This window comes from Saimiri boliviensis, chromosome 6 (genome assembly GCF_048565385.1).
Source record: "Saimiri boliviensis isolate mSaiBol1 chromosome 6, mSaiBol1.pri, whole genome shotgun sequence".
NCBI lineage: Eukaryota > Metazoa > Chordata > Mammalia > Primates > Cebidae > Saimiri > Saimiri boliviensis.
The window spans coordinates 110,147,305-110,175,078 of record NC_133454.1 but is presented as its reverse complement, the minus strand read 5'-3'; the positions used below and the strand labels follow the sequence as shown (position 1 = coordinate 110,175,078).

The window sequence follows — 27,774 nt, the reverse complement described above, 5'->3', positions numbered from 1 at the left end:
TTAGACAGATCAACCAGACAGAAAATCAACAAGGATATCCAGGACCTGAACTCAGACCTGGATTTTCTTGATCTAAGTAACTTGCAATCACCCCCTAATGTAAATGAATCTTTGAGAATTTAGAGACCATTTTTTCTCCCTTTATAAAAGTTGACACTCTGGAAATTATTGCTTCTCAATGAACTTCCAAAACAATAATTTAAAAACAAAAGTTAAACAATTCTTTGTTGTTCCAGCCTATATCTATCTTCCTCTTGAACATCGAAACTTATCGTGAGATTTGGTGGGGGAGGTTCAGATAATCACTTACTTAAGAGAAAGATAAACTGTAGGATTGAGAGATTGAATACACACACACACACACACACACACACATACATATGTGTGTGTGTATATATATATATATATGTATAAAACAATGGTCAGACTATGTATGAAATAGAGCCATGACCTACAATCTGTCACAATTAGCCCAGAAAATTAACCTGTCATCTAGAGTAACCAGCCCAGAAAGCTATTCAGACTTGTAGAAAGTCAGAGAACTATCTGTAGCAGCACATGCAGGAAACCAGATAGTACCCTTGTAACAATTGGCCTAAAATGATCCAGACTTGATTAATAACTAAGGTTCCCTAACTTTGTTCTTACTTCTGACTTTGGACCAACCAGAAAAAAAAATATGTAGCTAGATACATTTCCAACTAGTCATGTGGAATGTCATGCTTCCAGTTAGTCTGCCTACAGTTTCCCCATACTAATAGCCTCCAATTCCCTTTTTCTGCAACACTTTCCTATTCCTCTGACTGTCTTTGAGTATCTTCAGAACACAAGTAATGATGATTAACTCCCTTGACATAGAAAGATCTGGATGAAAAGCTTTTGGTTGTTCTCAGTTTGTTGGTCTTCATTTATATTTATATTTAATATTGAATGCAAATACAATATTAAATATATTTAATATATATAATATATTCTTCTGAATGAGCACTCATTAATTTATTTAATGCTCATACAAGGTTAGAGCATGCTAACATTCGACCCAGCTAAAGGATGAAGAAATGAAGCCTTACCATAGTTAAGAAAATTACCTGGCTTCTAACTTCTGGTTTTGCATCATGTTTGTGGCTTCATAATTACTCCTCCAATTTCAGACTTGAGATTATTTTCTCTAATGATCTTAGATTCTTCTCCTCAATGCTGTTCCTGCTAGCTATGGCCCTGACACAGCCCAAGCTTGCTCTGGCAAACTTGAGTAACAACATTCCACCACAGCTAGTTCCTGAGGACAGTGGGAGGGGTGTGTGTGCTTTATAGGTTTGCTTTCTTCTCAAGGGAAAGATGAAACCTCCTAAATCTAAAAATCCACACCCTGGGGCATCATATTCATTATTTGCTTCCTTGAAGCCACCTGGAAGCCACCTGGAAAAAGGTGACTTGTTTAGTGAGCCTATTACCGTCCTGCCTGAAGTTACGGCGTAAGCTCTGCAGAGCACACATTTCACGGCTTCACTTCTGTCACTCTCTACCCGCAATCATTTTGTTGAACTTTTTTTTTTTTGGCCTGTCACAGTAAAACTCCTAAATTAAGTGTGCAATTGAGAAGCTTGATATGGAACAGAGAGAAAATGAGTAGAAGTGAGTGTCAGAGAGGAAGGGTAAAGATCTTGGCAGCCAGCAAGCAGTGAGAGTGAATCAAAGTAGAAATCAAAATTAAGAAGTGTCCTGGAATGTCAGCCAAACAGGTAATGGGGCCAAAATAAATGGAAAAAGACTTTAAAAGAGTGACTCCAAGCTGTGGCTCTTGAGAGGAAATTTCCTTTTTATACTTTATAATGATATGGAAATGGATCTATTTAGTGAGACTCAAGCTGAGGAAGAGAAGCAAAATGAGGAACTTTCTTAAAGATCACAAGTCCTTCAGCTTATAGTCAGCACCAAGGTGCTCTTCAAACTCATTACCATGCAGCAATCTTGCCCTTTAATATTTTTTTTTCCAGCGCTGATGGCTAAACTTGACCTTTCATGTAAGCATCTGTGAAACTGCCAGGACTCTGCTGTTGTTGACTAAAGGAATGACAAAGATGAGATTCAAAAAAAAAACAGATGTACCTTTAATCATTTTGCATTTTACAAGCTCACACAATAAAATCGGTGATCAGTCTTCAGAGAAAGTACATCTTGGAAAGAGGGACTGTGTTAAGAAGTAAATATCACTGGTTTTATGGGACTCCAACTCCTGCTACAACCTGGTTCTAGAATCAGCCTCAAAGACAAGACTTTGCAAAGTACCTACTAGTAGGCTCTGCAAAAGAAAGTCACATAGTCTAATAAAATTCAGATGCTAGGCCGGGCATGCTGGCTCATGCCTGTAATCCCAGCATTTTGGGAGGCAGAGGCTGGTGGTTCACGAGGTCAGGAGATAGAGACCATTCTGGCTAACACAGTGAAACCCTGTCTCTACTAAATATACAAAAAATTAGCCAGGCATGGTGGTGTGTGCCTGTAGTCCCAGCTACTTGGGAGGCTGAGGCAGGAGAATTGCTTGAACCCATGAGGCGGAAGTTGCAGTGAGCCAAGATCATGCCATTGCACTCCAGCCTGGGTGACAGAGCGAGACTCCAACTTAAAAAAAAAAAAAGTCAGGTGCTGAGGTGCTGTCTTGGGGAATTTTGTCCTTCATTCCAGTTCAATGGATTTGAGAAAGCCAGCTGTATAGCATTTAAATGAGAAGTCCAAAGACATAGTGACTGCCCTGCTGTTGAAAGTTTGCCCTCTGTGTTTTGACCCTAGCTCCAACTCTCTTACCATTTAATGATTGAGAATGTCAAGTCTTCCTTCCATATAGAAAGGTCATGAAGTTGACATATCATCCTGAAGAACATTTTGAGACCAGTGAATGATTTGAATAATACAAATTACTCTCCTAGAAAATGAGATAAAGAAAAAAAATCAACTTAGAAATAATTTCAGTCTAGAAATAATAGCAAGTAACACATTCTGTTTAGTATTAATAATAACTCCTATGTATTTAACATTCACTGTAGGCCAGATACAAGGGCAAACACCATATATTCATTATTTAAATGGATATTTCTGTGTGTTTATCTAGTTAATCATTTAGAATCTTTTGTTCAGTGGTTTGAAATCTCATGAGCAGGGACTAGAAAGCTTACTGGTATGAGCAAGAAAATTATGTAACCAGGAGTAGAGTGAAAGGTGTCTTAAGTCTGTTTTGTGCTGCTATAATAGAATACCACAGCCTAGGCAATTTATAAAGAACATAAATTTATACTCTCAACAATTCTTGAGGCTTGGAAGTCAAAAATCAAGGCACTAGAATATAATGAGGACCTTCTCACTGCATTCTCACATCACAGAAGACACACACACAAGAGAGAGTGAACTCAGTCCTGTGATCCCTTTTTATAGCTTACTAATACCATCATGAAGATGGCTCTCTCATGACCTAAACATCTTGCATGAAGTCACAACTTTCAACATTTTTGTACTGGAGATTGTTTCCAGTATGTGACCTGGCACGGTGGCTCATGCCTGTAATCCCAGTACTTTGGGAGGTCGAGGTAGGTGGGTCACCTGAGGTCAGGAGTTTGAGACCAGCCTGGACAACATGAAGAAACCTCATCTCTACTAAAAATAGAAAAATGAGCCAGGCATGGTGGTGCATGCCTGTAATTCCAGCTACTCAGGAGGCTTAGGAAGGAGAATCACTTACACGTGGGAGACGGAAGTTGCAGGGAGCTGAGATCGTGCCACTGCATTCCAGCCTGGGTGACAAAGCTAGACTCTGTCTCAAAAAATGAAAAAAAAAGTCTTTAACATGTGAATTTTGGGGGATAAATTTTGACGATAGCAAAAAGAACAGATTTGAAACCTGAAGATTTGAGCTCTAAGCAGTTGCAACTATTTTACTAATTACATTCTACTAGTTTACTTCCGAGAAGCAAGGAGAAAAGTCATATGAATAAGCACCTGTAAAAATGCTTTTGAAACTTGAAAGGCTAAAGATACATAAGAGTAAATATTAAGAAATTAGCTGTTAATTTAATTGGCTTCTTACTGGCTTACTCTTTTCCCTTTGTATATTGAGAATTGAGAGTAAAAATTATGACTGTTGATCTGTTATTTTCTTCTTGAATTTTTATCAGCTTTTGCTGGATGTATTTTTAAGTTATGTCATTAATACTTAATCATTCCTTCTTGTTGTATTCTGGTATTTACTGATATATTCTATTTCTGGGCAGCTCCACTCATTATACAATTTTTTTTTACCTCTGTTATCTCTCTATATTTTTGTTTTTATTTTGATGAAAATGAAATCAAGTGCTATTTTAAGTAACAGCAAATATCTGGAAGACTAAAAGGAAGCTCGCAGAATCAAAGAAGCTCTAAATGACTATATTTAGGAAAGTTTAGAATAAAAATATCTAAGATTTAAGTGTCAGAAATTGCAGGGTACCAATCATTAGGAAATATTAATACCAAATCATTTTCATCTTTGTGTCACTCTTCACATGATTTAAATTCTAGAGGGAAAGGATTTTATTTCCCTAGATAAGTAAAATGTCCACTTGTTAACAAAAGAAAGCAAAGGAGTCCTTGGTTAACAGTTCCAGAATACTGCATGCAAATAGAAAATGGTACATTCTTATAAGAAAGGTGGTTTGCTATTAACAGAAGAAACAGAAATGGATATTGAAGAGGCCAAAATTAACAAAAATCTGGAACTACTAAACATAACTTACCCATCTCAAATGAAATTTCATTATGTAAATCATGTCAAATTTTAAACATCCTAGCTTTTGTCATCAAAAATTCATCATTGTATGAAGGAAGGATGTTTTAAATATTTTTCATGAATATCTATTTTCATTTTAAAATATTTTTAGCTTGCATATAAGTTGTAGACATTGTGGTAGATTAAAGATCAATACTAATTCTTATCTATTTCTCCCACTGAGAGAGAGAATTATTTCCCTCTCATTGAATCTGAGCTGGCCTTAAAAACTTGTTTGACCAATAGAAGATGTAAAAAAGGGCATTCTGGAACATCTGAGGCTTGATCATGAGAAATCTTGGAGCCCCCACCAGTCTTTTGGAATATCTTCTATTGGGGCTTCTAAGAAATTTTGTCTATACTGAGTCCTCTGTGCTTCAAGAAGCTCACACTACACTATGAGCTCTGAAGGATAAGTCACTGTGTGGATTTGGAAGTACAAGTTGAATAGCACTGAGTTAGCCAGACATGTTCATGAAGAGCCTTCATGGAAGTAAATCCTCCATTTCCAGTTGCCTTCATTGGTGCCACATGGCCTAAAGACAAACTACTCAGTTAAGCTCTTCCAAAATCTCCTACCCATCAATGAAAATAATGTTTTGTTTGTATAAGCCTCTTAACTTTGGGGTAGTTCATCATGCAACAAAAAATACACAAAACAGGCACCAAAGATTTAAGAAAAATATCTGTTTGAGAAAATTTTAAATTGTTAATATTTTATTTCTAAACTTTTTTAAGAAAAATATGATTAAATCTGGATGAGCTCTTAGAACAGGCATCACCAAACTACGGCCCACGGACCGCATACGGCCCCCTGAGGCCATTTATCCGGCCCCCCGCCACACTTCAGGAAGGGGCACCTCTTTCATTGGTGGTCAGTGAGAGGAGTATAGTATGTGGTGGCCCTCCAACGGTCTGAGGGACAGTGAACTGGCCCCCTGTGTAAAAAGTTTGCGGACGCCTGTCTTAGAACAATACTGTAACTTTTTAAATCTCATTTGTAATTTTTAGAATCTTCATGATTTCTAAAGTTCCTTATGTTTATGATTGAACAGAAAATTCAAGGAAATTCCCTAATATCCAATGACACAGAGAAATCATCAGCCTATGGTTGATTAGATAATTGCCTTAATGAAGAGATTTTACATCCTCATGAGTAGAAGAAAAATGGAAAGAAGCTGGAGAAAAAGTAAAAACAAACAAACAAAAACAAAACAAAAACAAAACAAAATCAAGAACAATCCAATACTCTCAATACTGAAAGGCAGTTTCTTCTCTTTTCTAATGATGAATTTCTTTAGAGAGGTGAAACATTTATGTTGCCTCTGTGATCTTGTTAATGAAAACTCTGCTTGGCATTTGAATAAAGATTCTCCTATGGAACTATAGCTATGTTTATATTTGGCATGACAATATAGTTAAAAGTTAAAATTTCATTTTATTAAAAAGTAAGTAGGAATTACCACTATCCTGCAAATAGAATAACACCAAATGCATTTGACTTAAACTGCAGAAAACACAGGGTCTATAAATGTTCTCTTTATTAGGCCTTTCAAATGGAATATCCTGAAGAAAATAAACAGCAATTGTAAGATTGTAAAGAGAAATTACCATTTTGCTTGAAAGAAATGGCAATTAGCAATGATGACAATGTGATTTATACTAATTGAGATTAAGTCAGACAAAATGGCAACATTAGTAATCATTTGAAGTGCTGTATTACTCATTATACTGTGCTTTGTAAACATCTCTCTTGAAATTAAAAAGTAATTAGTAGCATTTTAGTCATTTAATTCAGTCTAATTAGGATTTTCAAAAAATCTACAGACCTGCTGTTGAAAGCCTTTCCCGTTTTGAATTGAGAAAACACATTTCTTTTTTAAAAAATCAACTTCCAGTGCTCTTTGTTTCTTGATCTTAAGTCTCCATAAAAAGAGGAAAATGGTATAATTAGATACAATAGGTAGGAATTTACTTGAATTAGGGTAAATTTGAAAATTCATCCATCATAATTCAAGGAGGATGCATTTTAATCTATTTTCTTTTTATTTTGGTGCGAAAATGGAAAGCCTGTTTTGTTAGTTGCTAAAAAGAATGAAATAAAGATATTTTTACTGATCTAGCGTACCCACATCTTCAGAATATGTCTCTAACAAAAACCAAAAAGCTTTAGCTAGCGTTGTTATTTGGATGGCATTTTGGAATACAGAAAATTAAGTTTATCTCCAGAACTTTATGACTGGTGATAACATGTGCTTTAATGTACTTGATGAAAGATGAGTCTCAAAACAAGAGAGACTGCCCTTTACTCTACCAAATGCTGTAGCAGAATTACGCCCTTGCAGGCTGAATTTTCTTTTGCATTTTGCATGGCAGTGTAATGAAGAAGGTTTTAGAAATATACAAATTACTACCAACTTGGTGGCTTAAAACAACACAAATCTGTTACAGGTATTGATCGACTTACGACCTATGCAACTTACAACCCTTTGACTTTACCACCACAATCACTAGCCACAACTGCTCTGCGTCTGGCAGCGCAAACATTGCCCAGCTGGGCGTACCACAGTGTGGACCAGCTTCTGGCAGCACTACCATCTCCACGTGCACCATTTCAACTGTTATCTCAGACTCGGTACAGCAAACTCAACTTACGACCAAATCGTGTTACGATCACTTTGTCGGAACCAATCGTGGTCGTACGTCAAGCACTAGCTGTATCTGAAAATTCTAGTGGTCAGAAGTTCTATGTGGGTATCACTGAGCTAAAATCAAAGTGTAGACGTGACTGTTTTTTTTTTTTTTACAAAGACTGCAATGAAGAATCTGTTTTCTTGTCTTTTGTGGCCTGCAGAGGTTACGTGCAGTCCTTGGCTCCTGGCTTCTTTTTTTTTTCTTCAAAGGTACCAATTTTATCATCCTGAGCTGTACTTTCATTGTCATATGCACTCTTCTGACTCTCACTCCCCCATTTCCTCTTTCATTTATTTGAAGTCTTACAACACTGAGCTTGCCAGGATACTCCAGGATAATCGCTCCCATTTCAAGTTGATTAGTCATCTTCATTCCATCAGCAACCTTAATTTCCCCTTGCCATATATCATAACATATTTACAGGCTTCAGGTATTCAGCTGTGGATATCTTTGGGGGCAATTATGCTGCCTACCACAGTAGGACATGAGAATTATTACATAGTAATGACACTGGGAAATGCAGGGACTTCTAGTTCCTGTGCATACTAAATCCATGCCTGCATATCTTAGAGTTTTCCAAGAATGCTCTTTATATCCTTTAAAACAATGGCAAATAAGAAACAATAAACAATTTTAACAGATGTACTTGGACCTTCAAACCAGTATTGCAATAAAGTGGGCTGAGTTATGGGGAAATATCCCCTTTTCCTTCATTAACTAGTCCTAAGTAGCTTCAGATGGAAGCATTCTTCTGTGTCATCAATTACCTATCACCTAACCTAACTTGCAGTTAATATTTTTTGCACTTATCTTATTCATTCATTTATTCCACAAATACTCATTGAGCACCTATTATGTGTCAGGCACTGCTCTACATTCTGGAGACATGACAGTGAATAAAACAGACAAAATAAATCTTGTTCTCAGAAGCTTATAATCTAGTGTGTGCATGGGGATTGCAGAAGACACACAATAAAACAGAGATCATTTAAGTATAAAATTAGATGGTGGCAAATGCTATGGAGATAAAAGAAGCAGGAAGCAGGGATGAAAACCTCACAGAGAGATTCTGATCGTTTTTAATGATGTACTCAGGAAAGTCATCACTGAGAAGCTGACTTGTGAGCAAAGACCATAAGGAGGTGCTGATTTTGTGGGTATATAGGGAAAGAGTCTGGCAGAGAGAAGAGCAAATACAAGGGTTCTGATGATAGCTCTTGCATCATATGTTTCACATAGAAGCCAGTATTGATCGAGTAGAATGAGCTAGAGGAAGACTTATGGAAGACGAAGGAAAAAAAAAAAAGGTGTTTAGAACATGTCAGGTACTGTAAGGACTTTAGCTTTTAGTCCAAGTGAAACGCGAATCAGAAGGTAGAGGAGTGAAGACATTATCAGTCTGTCCGAAAGATCATTTTGGCTGGTATGGCTGTGGAACCTAAAAACAAAAGTGGGGAAATGAGCTGGAGAGATAGTGCTGGCTTTGGCCAGTTTAAAACAAGGGTGGGGCAGCCATGTGAGCCTAAGTTGGAGCTTTATATCGTTCTTCATCCACCTGTAAAAGGAGCCAGCCAAATCAATGCCCTGGAATCTGCTCAATTTCAATCAGTATTTTTACTCTCTGAGGCTTGATTAAAAGAGAAGAGGGACAGGTAGGGAAGGAAGACTAACACAAAGCAATTTCCCATGACAAGTTTCTAGAATTTATTTGCATGTTTTCCCAGTGCAACCTGCCTAACCTCGGTTGCATTCCTGAGGACCAGATCTTCAGATGTACCTGCACGTGAATGTGCAAGGTTAATTGACATTCTTTACAAATGAGGGAAAGGTCTAGGAGGTCAGAGAAGAACAGGACTTTAAAAATCCAAAGCTTTGCATTCTTATTCTGGTGTATTCACTTTTTCTTTTGTAAAATTTTTGGCAAACCCTATCTCTCGCCACATGGAATCTTGTATTTTTCAAACATAGTTTCAACACCACCTGTAATTTCCTTTGCTTTTCTAAAACCTTGACTCCTCCATCAAGAGGTGAGGTCTGATTTCCCTCTTCTTATAAGTGAGTGGTCTTGTGACTTTATGCAACCCACAGAATGCGGTTGAAGTTGAAATCAGCCCAGTTATCCCACAGAACTAATGTTGATAGTTTCTTTGAATAAACATAGAAATTGACCTTCTCAGTCTTGACACTTGAGAAAGTCACACGTTTTATCTTCTTCCTTTCTCAGGAAACTAACCATCAGGCTTCCCAGATAGTATCAAGGAAGTAAAACTTACAAAATCTTGGCATCTGGGCAATGGGATGCCAGAGCCCTCATCCATCATGACTGTTCAAATAAGCACCAGCTTTTTGTTGGTGAACTTCTCTTTCTTATCTCTCCCTAATTCCTGTTTTCCCACACATTTACATTTCTTCCCTAGTGTAGAAACCCCTAATTTTAGTCACTTAGGGAAGTGAAATGTGAGTCTGATCTCCCATATCCTCAACTGCAGCACCTGGTTAAAGCCTTCTTCCCTGGCAATACTCATTGTCTCAGTGATTTGCTTTCTGTGCAGTGAACAGCAGGGCTTAGACCAAACCTCTGGCATTTTAGTAACAAAATGATGCTGTGCAACTTTCAAGGATAAATCATTAAAAATGCTGCAACTTCTACCCAGATATCTGAAACTCTGGACTGCATGTGAGAAGCCCCACACTCCTGAGGCTGCCCGGCTCTGGAGGAAATCAGGTCACACAGAGGGGACACAGAGGCAATAGAGCCCATGGACCAGCTCTGGGCCTAGCTGACAGCCAGCATCACCCTTGAGCCATGCTGATGAACACGTCCCCAGATGACTCTTCCCTCTGAGTCATCCCTTGCCTTTGAGTCTTCCCAATTGAAGACAATGTGGAGAACAGACAAGATTTTCTTTCTATACCTTTTCCAAAATTCCAGTACTAACAATGGGTGAACTTAATCAAGTGGTTGTTTTACATCACTACTTTTTAGGGTGTTTAATGCAAAAATAGTAGCTGGCATATTCAGTGTTCTCATATGTAAAATAAGGATAATTTTACTTACCTGTTGTCCATTGAAGTCTCTATAAGTAGACTAAATTGCTTTACACAATAAAGTTTTTTCTTAAAAAGGCAAATGTAAGGATTGTTAAGTGCTCATGAGGAATATCTTAGAAACACTTTAACGCATTTTACATTTATAGTTGTCCCTCAGTATGTATGAAGAATTGGTTCTAGGTCTCCACTGAGCTTACTAAAGTTTACAGATGCTGAAGTCTCTTATATAAAATAGTACTACACCTGGTCCTCTGTGTCTCTGGGTTCTACATCTGTGCATAGAAAAGGCTGACACTATTAACTGTTTTAATCTTCACCACAATCCTGTGAGGTAACTACTATTATTAAGCCTTCTTTACAAATGAATAAATTAGGATATACATTAATAAATAAGTAATATTCTCGAGATCTTATACCTGGAAAGTAGATGTGCTTAGATTCGAACCCAGGCAATGTGGCCCCAGAGTCTGGTCTTACAACATCTAGGAGGTATAAGAGGGTAAAAATGATTTGTCAGAATATTACACTGGGTTAAAGTTTTACCTATGTCCTTAGCATGTTGCTTGCTGTCACTACAATTCTCAGGGCCTAGTTTCTACATTCTCTTAATTGTCACTATGACCATTTGAACCTCTGATCTTACTGGATTTTGGTTAAGAATCAAATGAAGTAAGGCAGTGACACTTCCCTGAAGTTTGTATAATTAATGTGGGTGTTCCTTTCATCACCATTTGGGGAAACTTGGCATTAGTTATAACTGGAAACAAAATTTGGATCTTTGAAATTCAGCTTTCAATCTGGAACGTTATGTCTCCTGCTCTTCTGAAGAACAAACCAAGTCTTGTTGAAGATCTAGGCTATGACAATTTCTGTTAGTTTCTTTGCACTAGCAATGGCTTTAGCAACATGACTTCCTGTGTGTGGAGTGAAGAGGTGGACCTCTTCTGATTCTGTTCTGCAGGTAGAGTGGGCCTCTGACTTTATGCTTTTAACACAAGCCAAGATATCCATTCGATGTTTGGACTGTGAGACAGAGGCCTGGACTACACTGTCCTGTGAACAACACAAGTTCTGATTCTTCTTACTTACTTCTTAAAGTTTGTCCTACAAGTGCTACTTGGTTCTTGTGTTTCTTTCCTTCTTATTCTACAATGCTACAGTTTTAGAGATGTTTTTATATTGTTTATTAATACTGAAAACATATACAGTGTTCTTGGTTTAATCCTAAATACTCTCAGTATATTATACGAGTGCCACCAGTTTTAAACATTCGGTGGAGGGCTAGGTATGTTTCCTGTCCCTTAAAACCTACCAGAAAACTAGGCAGGATATCAAGACATAGTCAGGATTCTCATGTGAGAACACCGAACAACAGCCTTAATAACTTGTAGTTCCTATAGGAGGGTGCACAGGATGGGTAATGCAATTTTCACTGCATTCTTTATTGTTTGGGTTTTAATAAGACTATGGTTGTTAGTTTTAATTAGATATCAATTTTATTAACTCCACTGTTGTAACAGGATAGCTAAAATGAATATATTCTGTAAACATTAACTTCTATGAGTGTGCTATTCCCAAAATAAATTAAGGCTAATCTATTGACTTCAGTTAGTGAGTATTAGAAATGAGAGAAAGGACGGAGATAGAGAGAATTAGAGAGAATTGTAGGTACCGGGGAGTGGAGGAGCATAAAGGCAATTTAACCCAGTTAATTGGATTTTAAAGACCATAAGGAGAGAGACTGGAGCCTTGGGGAGAGAAGGGATATAATCATTGCAACAGTAAAGAACGCAGACACTTTAGATGTAGCTCATATTGCCAGGAAGGAAAAGGGCTTGGAGGTGCTTCAGCAAAGGAGTAATGTGATTTGAATGGTACACATGGGGCATGCAAATGGAGTTTTGAGGTGGTTGAAGAAAACTAGGAGACTTCAGGGTGGTTGAGAAGGAAGGGAAGGAAGCACACTGGTCTCCACAGAGTCTTTAAGGGACACAATGGTCAATTGTTTCTTTCTTTTTTTTTTCCTGGGACCATTATCTAATAATCAACTGCAGTAAAAGTCTATGAACCCACTTGCACTGCCAATTATATTGGCAGCATAAAATAGAGGAAAAACCACGGGATTTACTGTCAGAAGGACATGGGTTAAAATTCTGCCCCATCCTTTAGTACATGCATGACATGGGTGAGGTATAAACTTCTTTGAATGCAGATTTTTTTAATTGTGAAAAGTACTCTATACAATGTGGCATGGTTGGGTGTGTTAAATAATGCATCACGTTGCAAGCACCACAAGACCCACAATGTGAACCATGTGTAATCTTACAGCTATCAGATATTTGCTTATGTCAACTTTTTATCATATATTGTGTCTGTACATCTGCATGTGCTACCAGAATATGCTCTTTAAGTTCCTCTCCACTGTCTTTTTTTTTTTTTTTGAGACAGTCTCTCTCTGTTGGCCAGGCTGGAGTGTAGTGGCACGACTTCAGCTCATTGCAACCCCTATTATCCCAGGCTCAAGCAATTCTCCTGCCTCAGCTTCCCGGCTAATTTTTGTATTTTTAGTAGAGATGGGGTTTCACCATTTTGGCCAACCTGGTCTCGAACCCCTGACCTCAGGTAATCTGCCCATCTTGGCCCCCCAAAGGGCTGGGATTACAGGCATGAGCCACAGCGCCCAGCCTCATCTGGACTATCATGCCATGAGATACTTGATTTCAGACACTGGAGAATAAAGCAGGTGTTTCAACCTTGGCACTTTTGATGTTTGGGGCTAAATCGTTCTTTAATGTTGGGGGCCTGCCGGTGCATTGTGGGATGTTTAGCAGCATTCCTGGCCTGTCTCAGCCCCCAGAGAAACTGGAACTACAGGTTCATGCCACCGTGCTCAGCTAATTTTTCTTAATTTTTAGAAGAGAAGGGATCTTTCTATGTTGTGCAGGTTGGTCTCCAACTCCTTGCCTGAAGAAATCCTCTCACCTTGGCCTCCAAAATGCACTGGGGTTGCAGGTGTGAGCCACTGTGCCCAGCCAAAATGTACAATTTTAAAAATTAATGCTAGTCGTCCCACTGAATTGCAAGCTTCCAAAGGACAAGAGCCTCTCATTTTACCCTCTGCTGTTTCTCAAAATCCTATATAGTAGCTCTCAGTAAAAATGTGCTGAAGGAAGAAGAGTCTACCTAACAAAGTGAATTCATCAATAAGAAATGTATACACAGTTTTAAATATATACATATATACAGAGCCTTTAACCTGACTTGGGGGGAGGATGGGGAAAACCAGAGAAGCATCCCAAAGATGAAAGTAACTCACCTAAGTCTTGGCAACTGAATAAAACTCAATGATGCATTAAAATCAGTCACAATTATTTGTATGAGTCATCATTAAATCCTGAAGAACTGGGAACTTCAAATGGACTGGGAAGATTGTACAGCTCTACTACACCTTTAGTTCAGTTGCGGGTTCTTTAATATTTTTATATTATGTTCTTTAGGAATAAGCCAAGGCACTGTTTCCAATTCTCCCTTAAGTCTCACTAATGCGGTAAGAAGCGAACATCACTGTGGTCTTAACAAGGAGACTTGGGGTCTAGCAAGGTTAGGAGCTGCTCTTGGTTCACCCACAACTCTTCAGTTCATCACCGCCAACACGATGCTGAAACTGGTCTCTTGGACAATATCAATAGTACCATTGTATTGTATTTCCTGATGTTAAGATCCTATTAAAAAATTAAAGAATGAAACTGTAAAAAACCTATAACAATATGATAAAACCTCACCATAATCTCACCTTCATAGTAAACTACTGTTAATGGATTTCAATCAAGATTTTCAAAGTATTTAATTATTTTTAGATATCTAATATATTATTTCAAATAATATCATGTCAAAATATCATGTTATGTTCTATCACCCACATTTATTTTTCTTTGATTTTGTGTTTTTTATTGATTTTTAAAAGAATGTGCATGCTTCTAATAAAAATTTGGAACTAAAAAAGTTTAAAAGGCAGAAAGTGACTAAGTTCTGCTCCCCCATACCCCAAAAGTAACAATTGACCAAGATTTTGGTTTGTAACTTTTAAAATAATTTTACAAACACATATATCCAGTTTTACTCTATTATAAATATTGCTTCAATAAGAATATTTTACTCAATACTTATATATTTATATAAGCCTATATTTGAAATAGATCACTGAAATTGAAGTTGCTACTGCAAATAACATACCCATGTACATTTTGATATTGGTAAATTATCTTGAAAACTATCATATCAATTTGTGTGCTTACCATCTCTTTATATGAGTGCCTTTTCCCCTTTCTAAATGGTTCCTCATTGTTATTTTAACTTATATAATATTTATTTTTCAGTGAAGGTAAGGATCTTATATTTCTGTTGTATTCCATCTTCTACAAATCTATGGTTTTATAGATTTGATTTTTACAATTTTTCTTATCTTGTAGAAATGATTTAATGCAATGCCTCTAATGATGCTAAACTTTTTCATAAAAATTGGAAAAAGCTTCTCACATCTTTTCATTTTGCTTTCATATTTTAATGGCCTATGGTTTTATTATTTTACATAAAAACATTTAAATATTTTTCTATATAGACTAAATAGTTTTCTGTACAGTCTCTAGGCTTAATGTCACACTAAGATTGACCATATCTACCTTGAGATCCTCTAGTATTTTATTCTAGTATTTTTAATGCTTTATTTTTTAAAAATCTCATATCTCAATGGACTTATTTGTGGTGTGGTAAATAATACAAATAACTGGATAATTTTAGTCAAATATTATGTTATGTCTAAATGTAATCCACACTAACCCCATTTGTTGCTTTTTCATTTCATTATATTTCCAAACTTTAAAATTACTCTACTTTAAAAGATTATTTTAAAAACTGTTATAGAAGCACTAGTTTACTACGCTTCTCCTACAACATTTTCAGGATACTTCCAAAAATTCTTTGTAGTACAGGTATAAGGAGGCAGGTTTAATGAGGCAGGTAGAATCGGGACATAAAGTTGAAAGTTTATTGCTTTTCTTAAAATGATTCTTTTGATTGAATAGGAGAGGATACATTTGGCTGCAAACATTTGGTTTACTCCCATGTGATATTAATGGATTCCTTCAAGTCATATGATGTAAGACATTCCTGTATGGTGTTTAATAGTAGAAAACTTACCTGCAGGTCACAGGGGAAAAGGGACAGCACAAACCAGCAGTTTGGCACCCGGTCTGAAGTTTGGCTTACAGTAATTGAAAATGGGCTTTGTAAGAGTTGCATGATGGAGAACCACATTTCAGAATTATGTTGTCAGGCTGGAGTGGGATGGGAAAATCGGCCAAGGTTTGTTTAGTAGGACAGCGTAGGTAGCTTTCTTTGTATTGGACAAGGCAGAATTAGTGGACCCAATAAGAGGTCAAGCCAGAGCAAAGTAGGCAGTCCAGATGGGTAAACTTGGATTCAAAGTTGGATTCAAAATACTTTAGATTGATTGATGAAATAATGCTGTGCTTTGGCAGGATTTACTTGGAAGTACTAGGGAAATATTTGCAAGCATTTTTCCTAAAAACAAAACAAAACAAAACAAAACAAAACAAAACAAAACAAAACAAAACAACAACAACAAAACTGTGTGAACTCCCTTAAAGGCACAGCTTGTTTTACAGAGAGTAGGCTTTTAATACATGATTGCAAGAATATGGACCAGGGAACCACAAGGGAATTCCACCTGAAGCCATGCCCTATCCTTGTCCAATTTGAAAACTGATGTGCTGGTTTTCCTCCGCTTATGTCTTACACATAATTTTGAGTATCTGAACCAATGTCAGCCCCTTGCTCTACTCAATGGACTGACCCCTGAGTATTTTATATCTCTAATCTCCCATTGACCCGATTTCAAGTGCATTTTATGCCCCTGATGGAACCAATGGACTTAGATTGCTAGAGGCTCTGGAGAATCAATGGTTATATGAGCAGTGACTGCTTCATCTCAGCTATTGTTGAATGATTCTTGTTTGTGCTTCAAGTTTTGCAAACCTCTTTGGGATCCCTCTGGGCTGAGGAGAGCTAGAGTAACATAAGATATCGCTGACAATAGCAATAACCTTTTATTTATCAAACACCTCGCTTCCAGGGAGCTCAAAGTCGTTTATGGATGTTAGTTCATGAATCCTTCTGATATCCCTGGGAGGCCAGGAGCAAATACACTGCCATCCTAGAGTGTCAGGCAGAGAAAGTGAAAAAGAGAAAAGGTGGAGCACACAGCAGTCTTCATTGAGGGATGAGTGTGACTCCTAGTAGAGATATAATATGTTTTGATGGGCAATGCAAAAGCTCTCTTCAGCAATATAATTTCATCAATAATAATTATGATAGCTAATACTGACTGGATGTTTATCAAGTACCAAGTACTTTTTAACACACCTTGCTTGTATTCACAAATTGAATCCTCTGAATATTCTGATGGGATTACTATCATTTTATTTCCATTTTATGGATGTGAAAAATTATGTGAAGAGGAGTTAAGTGACTTGTTCACTGTTACAAAATTAGGAAGTTGCAAACAAATAATAAAACCAAAGTAGTTTACCTCTAAATCCCAGACACTTAACTGCTCCATTATAGTGTGGAAATTGTGCTATATTAAGCTCTGAGATAAATCTAATTGGCGATATGCTCCTTTGTGTTACATATACCATTACCTATAAGTCTTTCAGAATACACGTATACCTAAGATAGTGAAATTTTCAGTAAATACTGATAATGCTTACTGCAAAAAGCATTCCTCCTGAAATACTTAAGTGGAAGAGGCAGTGGCTATGATCTTGAGCACCTTCTACATCAAGTGATGGTATTTGCAGATATTCAAAGGCAGGTATGGGGAGAAGAGGTAACTAAAATGATTGCATACTTGTTATGTTCTAAGCACGAAGCCAGACACTACATGTAGATTTTCTCATTTAATATTTCCAACAAGTCTTTGAGGTAGGTAGTAGTACCCTGATTTTGCTAATGAAAAAATGGTGACTTAGGCCACACAGGATAAATAGCAGAGGTCAGAGTAAGACCTGGGACTCCCTGACACTGAAACATTTTCTCTTACCAATGGTATAAGTCTCAGAAGTGAAAAGTGTAGAAAGGAGAGAGCTCAGGTTGGAACCCTAGGTGAAGTCAGCATTTAGTTCTTGAGAAGGTAAAAGAAGAAGAGTGGGAAGGAGAGTGGTTGGGGAGGCAGAAAGAGAAGTAACATACAGCAGAGCTTTGGAGAGAAAGGAAATAATTTCGGCATAGGTGTGGTTAATGATGCTCAATGATAAGTTTAGGAACCTAAGAAGGAAGGAATGTCCTTTTGCCAGGTAATTGGTCACTGCTTGCTTCAACAAATTGGTAGAATGGTTGGAGTAAGTCAGGTTGCAATGGATTTTATGCAGAACCAGGATGGAGGAAACAGATTAAGCAATTCTAGAAAAAAAGATGTTCTTTACACACATTGTTTCTGATTTTTGCAATGGTCCTTTGCGGCTCTGTTATAATCACCATATTTCATTTTTTCAACATCTGGATTCAGTGGGTACATGTATGTACTGGGGTATATTGTATGATGCTGAAGTTTGGAGCATGAAAGATCCTATTACTCAGGTACTGAGCATAAAACTCAACAGTTTTTTTTTAACCCTTGCCCTTCTCCCTCCCTCCCACCTCTAGTAACCCCTAGTGTCTACTGATGCCATCTTTATGTGTACCCAGTACTTAGCTCCCTCTTATAAGTGATAACATGCAATATTAGGTTTTCTGTGTTAATCCACTTAGGATAATGGCCTCCAGCTACAACCATGTTGCTGCAAAGGACATCATTTTCCTTTTTAAAGTGGCTGCATAGGATTTCATGATGTACATATACCACATTTTCTTTAATGTATCCACCATATATGGCACCTAGGTTGATTCCATGTCTTAGCTGTTGTGAATAATGCTGTGATGAACATTTGAGTGTGTGTATCTTTTTGGTAGAAGAATTTATTTTCTTTTGGATATATATTCTGTAATGGGATTGCTGGGTCGAATGGTAGTTCTGTTTTGAGTTCTTTGAGAAATCTCCGAAGTAATTTCCATATTGGCTAAACTAATTTACGTTCTCATCCACAGTATATAAATGTTCCCTTGTCTCTACAGCCTCACCAACATTTGTTGCTCTTTGGCTTTTTGCTATTAAACACTCTGTCTACTGTATCAGCGTATTTCTGATGAGGAAACAGAGGGCCAAAAGTGGAAGTCGTTAGTCTGAGATAATGTAGTTACTCTGGAGTAAAGTCAGGATCCAAATTTAGGTTTTAAAGATTCCAAAGCCCACATCTTTTTTTTAGCTGCTTCTTCCAGAAAGTGTAGACTATTCTTTGGTGCAGCCAGCCTTTGCTATGCTACTTTATTGTTCACTGATATTTACTACCCATTTTTATAAGAAGATTATACTTCCCTCTCCCATTGATATCAGATGTGTCCATATAATTTGCTTTGGCCAATTAATGTGAATGAGAGTGACATGATACTGCTGAGTAACACCTTTAAGATTCAAGTCATGGGTGTCTCTGCTCTTTTTAGCCTCTGCCACAAGAGCAGCAATGTTCCAGATAAAAACTGCTTAGTCAATGTGGCTTCCAGGGTAAAAACAATGGGAAGTAGGGTACAGCCAATCTGTGATGGACTCATAGATGAGACATAAACTATTGAGTTAAAATTGGAAATACTTATATCTTGGGGTTATTTGCTACTACAGAGAAATACTTATATTTTGGTGTTATTTCTTACTACAACTTTGTCTATCTTGACATTTATTCTCCATGACTGGAAAGAAGGAAAAGAGTGGAAGCCAGAGGTGAAGACAATTATAATGCAATTGATGTACATCTGTCACCCAGTCATTGTCAGATCGACAAGGCAGAATATCAAGAGTTCAAACTTAACATCTCAAGAAAAAAAAATGTCCCTAGTTTGATAAAATACCCAACAACAGAAGAATAGAGTTGAGAATACCTCCAGGATAATTCCAGGCTTTTAAAAAATATTACTCTGATGAATAAGAGAGATACTCTCATCTCATATTAAATATGCTGTTGAAAGTGATTTATTTTGAAAAGAAATAGTCCCTAAGCAATCTCAGAAACTCAACCGCAAATGCATATTTAATGTGCCCATTTTTAAAACAATACACTTGACAGAAGAAGGCACCTGCAGCCTAGACTTTTGAAGGTTGAAGATAGGAAAGAAGCACTTCATCTTGATTATAAAACAAAACAAATGAAACGACAGCAAAAATAAAACACAAATCTCTCTCTCTCTCTGTGTGTGTGTGTGTGTGTGTGTGTGTGTGTGTGTGTGTGTGTATGTGTGTGTGTGTGAAGAGGGTAGGCTTGTGAGATGTTAACTTAAGCATTATAATATCTCTGCCAGGATTTAAAAAAAAATTAATGGCTATTTTTAACTAGAAAGATCACGAATTGCCTTGGCAAAATTCAATGCTCTAGAGACCTCTACAAGACAATAATTTCTCTACATAGAGACCAAGCCACTTCTTCAGAAGACTGTGTCAATCCTACCTTGTTATGTATTTGCTGTCTTCTTGGGATTATTGGTGAAGAGATCATTGTGACCCTAATAACTTCCAATTAGCACTCCTCATGTGCCAGCTACCTCCTTGAAGTACTTTCACATGCATTTTCTTAGCTGACTCTCATGATATCCTTAGCAGGCAGCCCACAGATTCTGCGTAATAGTTTCCCTAACTATTTTGCAAAACTCATTCCATGCCACACTGTCATATGCAGTGCACTGCAGTCTTCTTTTAGCTCCTTGAAAACTTTTTCCACACTTAAGGAATTTGCCAATTAATTTCCTCTACCTAAAATTCCTTCTCCCATAAAATCCTTCTCAACTTTTGGGTCCCAGCTTAAAGATTCACTTGCCAGAGATGTTACTCTTCACCATTCTAAGGTAGATACCTTCCTTTCTTAGACTAGCTTGGGCCCTTATGTGTATACTTCATAGCTAGCATACTCATCACAATTTGTAGTTATTACATTTGTCTATTTACTTGAATCTTGTCTGTTTCCCCAGTGAGAGCATAAACTCAAGGAGGGAATGAATTATTCTGACTCCCTTCCTCCTAAAACAGTACTGGGGATATAGACATATTAAATTATTACTTGCTGTATAAATGGGGTAGTTATTGTTGTCTTTTCTTTATGTGTGAAAATACTGAGGCTCAGAGAAGAAAATCAAGTTGTCCAAGGTGACTCAGCTAATTAGAGGTAAAGGATCTGAACTCAGGCCTCTCCAACTCTGAATCCATGCCCTTGGTGATGGGCATACTTGCAGTTCATTTATTTGTTTATTTATCAAGTACATAAACATTGCTGCTGGGTGCTAAGAATATAATGATAAGCAGAAGTCAACAAGTAAACAAAAATAATAGGGTCCTACCCTCAGAAGGCTTATATTCTAGCTAAAATAGACTGGCATTAATAAATGAATCAGGAAAGTGAATCTTAAAAATGGAACTATAATAAATACTATGGAAGAGAAGAATATGGTAGTACAATTTAGGAATTTGATCTTATTTGCAGAGGGGGACTCTGGAAAACATCCCCTAAGTATCACAAGCAAGTGAAAGTTTGAAGTAGGTGTTTAGTATAAGACGACAAGGAAGAACACTGACGGCAGAAGGAAAAGAGCTTCCCAAAGTCCTATAAGAAGAAGCAGCCTACATGAAGGAATCATCAGCCTGGCTGCCCATAGATAGAACCATGGGATAGCAAGAGCATCACGGAGAATGTGACCCTTAGGCTTCAAACAGAGACTGTCCGAATCTTTCTAGGTTCAGCATCTAAAACAGTGGTTCTCAAGCTGTCGTTCAGGAATTCCTTGGAGTCTATGCATTTATTTTTTACGGTAGATCAGAAGATCAAAAATATTTTCTTGATAATCCTGAGGCATTATTTGCCTTTTCACCGTCTTTCTTTCATAAAGGTACAGAGGTGATTTTCCAGAAGTAACATAATATGTGTTATTGCAACATCTTTTGTAAGAAGGCAGATGTGAGAATCATATTGAAGTCTATTAATTTAGACACTGTAGGAGTTTGCAAAACTAAAACAAGTCACTTTTCTTACTACTTTGTTTTGAAAAATATACTAATTTCATAACTATATTATTTATATAAATATGTAATCGGTTTATTATTGTTATTTTAAATGAATTTACACATAAATACACATTTTTCAGCTTTAATTTATAATACAGTAAATGTAGACAGATAAAATGCACACTAGCAAAAGATTTTGGGGGATCCTCAATAAATTTTAGGACTACAAAGGAGTCCTGAAGGTACAGAGTTTGAAAACTAGACGTAAAATTCACTGTATTGACATGAGACCATGTATAATATTTATCTTGATGAAGGAATTTTAACCACTAAGAGTAGTGAATAATTAAGCATCTATCACTGAGAGTTAGTCAGGAACGTTTGAGTAATACAGGGCATGTCCTTACCCAAAGTGGATTCTTGGTGAAACAAATAATATATGACAGGCGCTCAGTGAATACATTTATTTGTACTTGATCTTATTACTTAATGGGTGAGTTGAAGATGTTGAAAGCATTTTTGGTGCATGAAATTGTATGATGGCTGTGCCTAAATTCATGCCTTGTACATAAACTATTCTGAAGACATAATTCCTGAATAAATAATAAAGCTTCATGAATACTATAAATTACATGGTTTAAAAAGTTACAGGATTGAGTTAATCTGAGAGAGTATACAAAACTTGATAATGGGAGGTTTTTATGCCTTTACCAAAGAGGTATCAGATCCTTCTATTTACATAATACAAACAGGAGTGGATTCAGTCCTCAGTCTTTAGCAACAAAACGTGAATTATAATCTGTCTAATATTTACAATCACACGAGGAGTTATATTCACTTTAATTTCTTGGTAGCTTATTACCAAAGGAAAATAATATATTTATGCAAATATATATACAGACATACCCTCTTCAGGGATATTTAATTTTCTTTTCCAGACTTCTGGAATTAGCAGGATACTGTTAGATTTTAATGAGTAGTTCTGAAGTTAGATAAGACTTCTTGGTAGTAGTTTTAATACTTTTTAAGCTAGGGATAAAGAAATAGAAATCAAAATGCCTGACAGAGAGATGGAGGAAAATGATGTTTAAGGACCGAAGGAAAGATCTCTGAAGTTTAGGGACAGCATCACAGAATTAAGCAAAGGAGGTAAACTATGTCCTTGAAAATACTTGCCTGTAAGTATCTGGATCTCCATGCTTCCCGTCACACTCTTCCCTCTCACCATGAGAACCCATGACTCACATGCACATTGCATTTTTCAGTACTGATATTTCAAAGCCTGGCTCAAATATGCCAACTATGCTAGAATGCCATCTTCATTTTTAATTCTTCAACTTCTACCAGGTAACATTGGCCATTTGTCCTTTAGTATTTCTCCTGCAAATTACCTGTTTAGTACTCTCAGTATTCTTTCATTCTGTTACACACGTGATGTGTTCCAACAAACCGTGTTAAGCAATTCTCAACATGTTGATCGTACCCTTTCTTCTTGTACTCCTGAAATGATACCAGAATGTAAACTGGTACAAGTAATATAATTTTGGATAAAACATGTATTTCCAGCACCTAAGCAGTAGCAAAAACTTAACAAGTCAATCAAAGTTTATTGAGTGAATGAATGTATGAGTGTCTGTGGAAATATACAACTGAAGCCTGGCTCTGTTACTTAGTTGTTATATAGCTTGAGTAAGTGAAGTATATTCCTCTATATTTTGGTTTCCATCTCCATAAAATTGATACAACAATGTCTTTTTCCCTGTCTACTTCTCCAAGCTGTTTCAAGATTTAATGTTCTCAAAGGTCCTTTTTCAATTCTAAAGTACTATGTGATCATAAAACTTGTTAAAAGAAGTCCTTTCTTCTTATTGTCATATAAACAGTGCATAACCAGGTACTTCCTGGTTAGGAACTGATTACTGCTTTGACACTTTTTCACTGTTGGGACTTGGTTGAGAAGACGGGTTACTTGGGCCGTCTGCTGGGACAGGGAAGTAGCTGAGTTATTCAGAAACTTTCATAGTAAGGGGTGTTTGCCTGTGACACGGTGTTACTCACCTTTCACCAAAGAAGCAAGTGCCATTGATTAAATGTCCTCTGCTGCAGAATCGGTGACCAAGAAAGACTTTGCTGACTCACCGCTGGCCATGTACCAAAGCAACAGGACGTAATTGAAGAGAAGTGATTTCCATAAATCGCCTTAGAGGATTTTAGGACACTTACTGATAAGACATGATGTGCTGGGATACTTGCTTCTTTCCTTATGTAATAATGATTAAAACAGCAGGAAAGGACCCTGGGCATAGTCCCTGCAGACAGTGAACACCCAAGTCCAATAATCACTTGAAATGTACACAGTGCCATCCAATAAAAGAAACGCTGAGGGCAGCTGAGAAAAAATGTGTCCAGTGTTGTTTCATGAAGAGCAGGTTCCTCTCTCCTTCATCCTTTTTTTCTTTTTTTTTCTCCTGTTGGAATTGTCAGGCTTTGTAGGATCCTGACTAACTAGCGCACCACAAACTTTCATTGTTTCCCAGGAATACATATACAATGCAAATGGAGCTCACTTGCTCCTCATTGATTGAGTTAATCATCCTGTGTTACAGTGTTGTCAGATACCGTTTCTCCTGTATCTTTCTTGTGCATGTTGTGTTTGTTTCTGCTGTTTTTCTGAGGCACGTCTCACATATATGGGCTCTCATACATTCCTGTGTAACCCTTTCAGAGGGTTCGCTGAGACTGCTGTGCTCTCTCAAGATGTACCTCGAGCCTCGTAACTTTAGGGAAGTTTGATCACTTCTTGATCAAAGACATTAATGCATGCAGGATAAATGGTGTGGTTACCAATATCCTAAAGTTGTGATATGTTTTGTTATAAGAGATAGAAACACAGTTGAAACTGCATTGACCATTACAGGATATTCATTGGCTCACCTATCTAAAAAGTGAATTGGCACATAAGCTTCATCTAGGCAGGACTGCATCTGCATAATATTAGCAGCACACCCTCTCTCCATATAGCATAAAAGCTCTCTCACAAATATTGGGCAGGATGGCTCCAGATGCCTCAGACTCACATTTTATCAGGTTAGTTACCCAGTGAGAAATGTCTTTCTCAGCAAATACCGCAGACACCTCAGCTCCTGTGGAAGACTTACATGGGTTGGATCATATGTTTATTCGGGAACCAATTATCGTTATACAATACTCTGATTGGTCAAGCCTGGTTTTGTTCTCACTCCTGTGGGGTTCATCTCCAGTTTAACATTAAAGAAAAAACTTCCCAGTGGATGCAGAGAACCGATTACCAGAAAATAAGATGCATTCTGAATAGATTAAACATAACAGGTGTCCTTAACATATGGTCAAAGCAAAATATGCCATAAACATATGCAGCAAAATTATACCCAGCATTTAAAAACATATTTATAAGTCTGTAGTCAGACTATCTTCTGAAAGTGTCATAATGTCAAAATAATAAGTTAGAAAGACAAAACACACAGTAAATTTATTTCAAAGGCAGACAAGAGAGTATGTCTTTAAAATGGTCTTTTCCTGAGTTAGATGATATTTTTGTTCCACATTTTAAAATGAGATCTGAAAAGGGAAGGAATTCAGTCATTGTTGCACTAGCGTCCTCTCTCCTGCGTCTCATTTCCCAGTCTTTTTATCCTTGTCGCCCTTACTCCCTGGGATTATCATTATTAATATTTCTAGCTATATCATTTTTCTTACTTTCATTTATCTGCAAAGACCATTAGCAGAGGAAACGACTGGTCTAGCGCAGCTACCACTGGGTTAACCCCATATGTTTGTCATCTTCTAGTAAGCTAGCTTAGGCAGAGGTGCAAGAAATTGGAACTGTGGGCTAGGTGCGGTGGCCCACACCTGTAATCCCAGCACTTTGGGAGGCCGAGGTGGGTGGATCACAAGGTCAAGACATCGAGACCATCCTGGTCAACATGGTGAAACCTCGTCTCTACTAAAAATACAAAAATTAGCTGGGCATCATGGCGTGAACCTGGAATTCCAGCTACTCGGGAGGCTGAGGCAGGAGAATGACTTAAACCAGGGAGTAGGAGGTTGCAGTGAGCCGAGATCATGCCACTGCACTCCAACCTGGGCAACAAGAGTAAAACTCTGTCTCCAAAAAAAAAAAAAAGGGGAAAAGAAAGAAAATGGAACTGTGCCATGCAAGGCCTCTTGAGGCCTAGTCTCAGAACTGGCAGCCTGGCACTGTTTCAATTTTGTCACATGGTACTAGCCAAAGCAAAGCCTCAAACCTAATCCAGACTTAAGAGACAAAGAAATATTATAGTTTGCATGGATTAACTTCAAAGTCATATTTAAAGGATGAAAAAAACACAGAGGGATAAAAATTATCACAGGTTCCCCCAAAACACCTGCCTTGTCCATGCAGTCTCTTCATGTCTAAGTTTTGTTTAGATATTTTATTTAGACACTACACTAAGTTTTATTTTTTATTAAAAGTGCTTTATTACATTTATGATTTTACAAAGTTATAATAAAAATGAGGGATGGGGAAAAGTCTTGATATTCAAGAATGAACTCTGTTTTATTTTTTCCCTAACATAACTGATTTAAGGGAAGGAATCAATTATTCAATATCCAATCAGTTTATTCATAATCAAGTGTGATTTTCAATGGCTTGTTTTTATTGAATCCCTTCAGTTATTTATAAAATTACAGCTGCTAAAGTTCAATCTTTCTTCAATCTCATTTCTTTGTGAAAACATATTTGTAATCTATTTCAAGTCAATGTCTTTGCCTAATATTCTTCCACTGCTCTGTCATCTTAGAAACAATAACTGGTACAATTCTGTTGTCTCTCCTCACAGTGTGTATCCACCTCTGACTGAGCAAACCCTGCTGGAAAACAAAACAACAAAATCATGCTGGTGAGTACCAGTGGGATGTTTTGGCCTTCGATCTCTTCTGCACTTTGATGTTGCTGTGTGATCCTTGTAAGTTCCCCTAGTTACTCACTTAGTAATTGTCTCCTGAGGGCTTGCTGTCTGAGCAACACTCTGCTAGAATGCTATTGGGAACACAGAAATTAACAAAAAGCAGTTTTTCCTTTTGAAGACATTGTTGTCTAGTCTAGTGAGTAAGAAGAATGTAAGCAAATACATGGACATATGTAAAGCAATGATAGCAGCAGATTAAAAAGGAATGGTAGAAGTTAACTTAAGAACTTCTTAAAGAGGATTTGTCACAAACATAAAAATCAGGGAAGATTGCCCAGGAGAAGCACCATCACCACTGTGTCCATTTTCCATTATGGCTACCTCAGACATCTTCCTGTGCTCTTAGTAGAGAGTCTCACCTTACACCTTTTAAGGAAAACAAAACACAAGAAGAAAACTAGTACTATAAAACCCACAAACTTACCTGAATTTGCATTCGGTATATTCTCTTTTCATGCTATTGATATTGGAAAAAAAAAAAAGGTCCTTTTTCTTTTTTATATCCAATCTTGTTCAGTTCTCCCACTCATGTCACATTTGTCTTGTGATCTTTATTTTCTTCTTTATTTTTAAGTTTAATTGATATTCAATATACTGTACCTTTAAATAGCAAAATGAGATGTTTCGACCTGTGAAATCTTCACCGTAATCAAAATAGAGAACATATCTATCACCCTTAATAGTTTCCTTGAACCTCTGTGTGACTTCTCTTTTCTTCCTCTCCCTGCATTTCACTTCTTCCATGCTAATGTTTCAAGGCAATCATAGATGTACTTTCTATCACTTTATATTAGTTTACATTTTCTGGAATTTTATATAAATGAAACATATGATATGAATTCTTCTTTGTTTTGGTTTTGTTTTGTTTTGTTGGAGACAGGGTCTTGCTCTGTCGTTCAGGCTGAAGTACAGTGGCACAATAATAGTTTACTATAGTCTCCAACTCCTGAGCTCAAGAGATCCTTCCATCTCAGACTCCCAGGTAACCGGGGCTATAGGCACACACCACCATGTCCGGCTAATTTTTATTTTTTGTAATGATGGGATCTCACTATGTTGCCTAGGCTGGTCTGGAACTTCTGGACTCAAAT

At 37.2% G+C, this 27,774-nt stretch overlaps 1 long non-coding RNA gene across 1 annotated transcript in view; it reads left to right on the top strand.

The window, feature by feature from the left end:
• LOC141584882 (uncharacterized) overlaps positions 1-27,774 on the top strand; it is a 434,671-nt gene that overhangs the window by 140,469 nt on the left and 266,428 nt on the right. Inside the window, exon 3 of the long non-coding RNA XR_012518155.1 lies at positions 26,555-26,614. This is a non-coding gene — a long non-coding RNA (uncharacterized LOC141584882). The remainder of the gene's footprint in view (positions 1-26,554; positions 26,615-27,774) is intronic.